The following is a 4,271-nucleotide window of genomic DNA, read 5'->3' as shown; positions in this document are numbered from 1 at the left end:
ATAAAAAAATTAAAAAAAAGGAAAAAAGAAATTGCATTAAGATTTGAAGGAGGACATTAGGAAAATGGATTCATATAATTTGATTCGCAGATGTTTGACATCACTAGTTAGGAAAGAATATTGCCATGATATTGTGAATACTAAGTAAAAACATATTTGAGAGAGAACAATTTGATGAATATTATATAAATAATAATTGTGATGTCTAATTTTTTGTATCAACGTGACTGGGCTAAGGGATGCCAGACAGCTGGAAAAACATTTCTGGGTGTGTCTGAGTGTGGTTTTGGAATAAACTAGTATTTGAATCAGTACACTGAGTAAAGAAGATCTGCTGTCACCAATGTTGGTGGGCATCACCCAATCCATTAAGAATTTGTGTAGAACAAAAGGAGAAAGTGCTAGTGCTTTCTCTCTTTTCTTGAGCTGGGACATCCATCTTCTGCTCTTAGACATCAGAGCACCTGGTCCTTCAGCCTTCAGTCTCTGGGACAGCAGTGCCTGCTCCCACTTTCTGGCTCTCAGGCCTTTGGCTTTAAACTGGGAGTGGCATCATTGGCTTCCCTGGTTCTCAGGCTTTTGGACTCAGACTGAATTATACCATCAAGTTTCCTGAGTCTCCAGCTTGCAGAGAGCATGTTATGGGACTTCTCAGCCCCCATAATTGCATGACTCAATTCTCATAATAAATCTTCTCTTATCTACATTAAATTCTCATTTAATATCATTAATAAATTCTTGGAAAATATGAGCTTAAGCAAAAATATGTGTAACAAAGCCAATGTTTTTCTTCTCATTGATGTTATAATGAAACAACTTTATTTGAAGACCTGCTGTACATTGTTTTGCTTAAAGTTGAAGTTTCCAAGAACCTATCAACAAAGTTAAGTGAGGGCTTATTGTATAACTATATTTATCCTATTGGTTTGGCTTCTCTGGAAAATGGCTTCAGTAAGTTTGAAGTTCCTATTGAAACCACAAGTGGTGATAATCTAGTTAGGAATAGAAGGAGACATATTTTTGACTAAATTCCATGTCTTTACAATCCAAACTAAATGTATATTGTGTTTTCATAAGAGCAAAAATGATCAAACATCATATAGAAATTCTATTCACTATAAAAAATACTCAGTATAATTATAGATGTCGTTCAAATTTACAAGTTGAAAATATTAGTGAATAATGTTAATATTTTTTATATTGCAAAGTATTTTTCTCAAATTTCTCTGCTTAGATAGAGGTAGTGGAATTCACATCAAAGAAGTTTTTGGAACCTGTAGTTTAAGACAGAAAAGCATCTTATATTACTTATTGCCAACTGGACAATTTCAAAAGTTTTAATATTGACTTCTCCATTAGATTAAATAAATAAATGGAAATTTAAAAGTAATTAACCATATAAGTGATCACCTCTTTATCATTCCTGGTAATTTTCTTTCAGGAAGAATCAGATAGGAGAAATCAGGGTACTGTAAGTCCTGATTACTCAGAGACGTTAATCCCATATCATGTGAACCCCAATCATGTCCTAATTTGTCCTCCAAAAGAAGGAACAGGTAAGGATTATGCCAGCTGATAATACCTGGTGATATTTTAGAAATATAATTTCCAGACTCTATATGATCACTTTCTATATTAAATTAGGACTTAGAAATATTAATATCAATAGTAATTGTTTGTTTTATTTTATGTAAATAAAATAGCCCCTGATCTCCTTTCAGGAACCAATATATAAATTTACAAATATTAATACAAAGTGCATTCTAAGACAGGTTTATAAATGTCATTTTCCTTGTAGTTAATATTTCTTTGTTAGCACTATTTAACCTTTAGCAAATTTGGTTTTTGTAGTGTACTCTGAAAAATCACCACTTTTTGTCACTCTCTAGATATTTGATGTTGAAATCCACATAACATAAACAGAACACTACTGTCACCAGTTAGGGTATTTTACTATTCATTCACTATTGGGAAGATAAAACATAAAATGCAACAAAAATAAACATATAAAAATCTCACTTGAAGATGGCAGTTTTAATGGTATTGTCATTTTTAATTACCACTGGAATATAATATTTTATGCTGTTTTATTAACATATTAAACTTGTTAGTATTTAAGAACAAATTCAATGTTTCACTTTTTCCTTAAAGTCATTATCTAGTTTATTCCTCAAAATGACACTTAAGCAATCAGAAAAAAAAAAAAACTGCTGACAAAACTATTCCTTAGAAAATAGAACAATTTTCTCTCTATTAATTTGGTCCAAAAACAATTAGTAATTCCCAGAATCTAGAATTGCATGAATTTATAAAAAATGAAAGTATATTTTAATATAAAATTAGTACCAAGTTTAGAAAAATAATGTGCTCATTTAAATTTTATTCCACTCAGGAATCAGTAAAATATATTAACTTAAATAATGACACAAATAGAAAAATACCTATTAGTCAAGTGATTAGGAGCAGAAACAATGAAGTAAGACTGTCTGAGTTGAGCTGTAAGTTCTAACACTTCCAAGTTCTGTAATATTGGGCAAGATTTTAAAAGCTCTTTGTGCCTCAGGTTTTGCATCTATAAAAGAAAAATACTTAATATAAGAATATTGAGAGAATTAAATAACAATACATCTTAAGGACTTGAACAGTGTATCATGTGTAATAAGTACAATATAAATGTTAGGTGATAGTGATGAAGTTGATGATTATTTTCTTTAATAATTTGTTTTAATGTGCATTGTGGTCAGTTTCTATGACAGTGTCCTTATATATAACAATAATATATTCATTTTTTCTCAATAATTGCAAACTATTGTAAGAAAAAATGTTTTAAAAAAAGTTGAAATAATACTTTTTTCATTCTGTCACATGAGTTAACATATGAAGTATAATCATATAGTCACATGAATTAAAAGTATTTAGACAAATACTTAACTAGAACAAGATTCAGTATTCTGTGAAAAATAAAGAATATGTACTTATATGACAGTGACATCTAATAATAGATTATCTGCTTCTTAATGTGGAAGGAAATATAAGTCCTCTACATTTAACTTCATAGCAAAATTGAAAGAAAATATAATTATGACAACAACTGTCAATCTTCTTTAATGCATGTTTTTAAAATTGACCAACTAAAACATGAAAGGAGAGAAAAAGAAGAAAATTGATAATTATTTAGTGTCGATCATGTGGTAGGCGCTGTTCTAGTTGCTATGAGCATTTAAAGTTACTTAATACACTGACACACTGATAGTATTCTATGACATTTAAATTAATATCTTCATTATTCTTATATGTCACACAATTTTAACAGTTTTTTTGAGGTATTATTGACATACAAAGAACTGCTCACATTTAATGTGTCCAGCTTCATGAACCTGCACATACATGAACATCCATGGTACCATCACCACAAACAAGATAATAGACATGTCCAATATCTCCTAAAGTTTCCTTGTGTCCATTTTTTTGTAGACAGCATATGGACACAACACAAGATATCCTTTTTAAACAAGTTTTGAAGTGCACAATACCATATTAAATATAGGTACTATATTGTACAGAAGATCTATTATTCATCTATCATAACTGGCAATTTCCCATATCCCCTATTTCCCAGCCCATGGCAATCAATATTCTCTGCTTCTATGAGTTCGACCATTATGACTATCTCATATAAGTGGAACTATGAAGTATTTGTCCATTTATGATGAGTTTCTTTTACTTAGCATAATGTCCTCCAACTTCATCCATGTTACAAATAGCAGGATCCTTCTCTTTTTCTAAGGCAAAAAGATCTGTTGTATCTATTTGTCACATTTTTATCTATTTATCTATTTTGATCTGATTTCTGACAAGAGTGGAAAGAATACACAACGTGGAAAGGAAATTGTCTTCAACAAATGCTATTGAGGTCACTGGGTATCCCCAAGTAAAAGATTGAAGTTGGACTCCTTCCTTATACTATTTACAAAAATTAACTAAATTAAATAACCTAAATGTAAGAGCTAATACTATAAAGCTTTTAGAAGAAAATGATTACAACTTTATTACCTTGAGTTTGGCAATTGATTCTTAGATATGACACCAAAAATGCAAGTATCAAAATCTAAAACAAGCAGATAAATTAAACCCCATTAAACTGAAATACTTTTCTGCTTCAAAGGCATTATCAAGAAAATTAAAATACAACCTATAAAATGGAAGTGGATATTTGAAAATCACATGTAAGATAAAGGTGTTATATGCAGAATATATAAATAATTCTCACC

General features: G+C 30.0%; 1 non-coding gene across 1 annotated transcript; it reads right to left on the bottom strand.

The window, feature by feature from the left end:
* Positions 1 to 1,446: 1,446 nt before the first annotated feature.
* LOC119625495 (U8 small nucleolar RNA) lies at positions 1,447 to 1,579 on the bottom strand. Its single transcript, XR_005241687.2, has one exon. It is a non-coding gene; the product is annotated as a U8 small nucleolar RNA (small nucleolar RNA).
* Positions 1,580 to 4,271: the final 2,692 nt, after the last annotated feature.

The sequence above is a fragment of the Chlorocebus sabaeus genome, chromosome 10 (genome assembly GCF_047675955.1).
Source record: "Chlorocebus sabaeus isolate Y175 chromosome 10, mChlSab1.0.hap1, whole genome shotgun sequence".
Lineage (NCBI taxonomy): Eukaryota > Metazoa > Chordata > Mammalia > Primates > Cercopithecidae > Chlorocebus > Chlorocebus sabaeus.
This window is presented reverse-complemented; position numbering and strand designations above follow the sequence as displayed.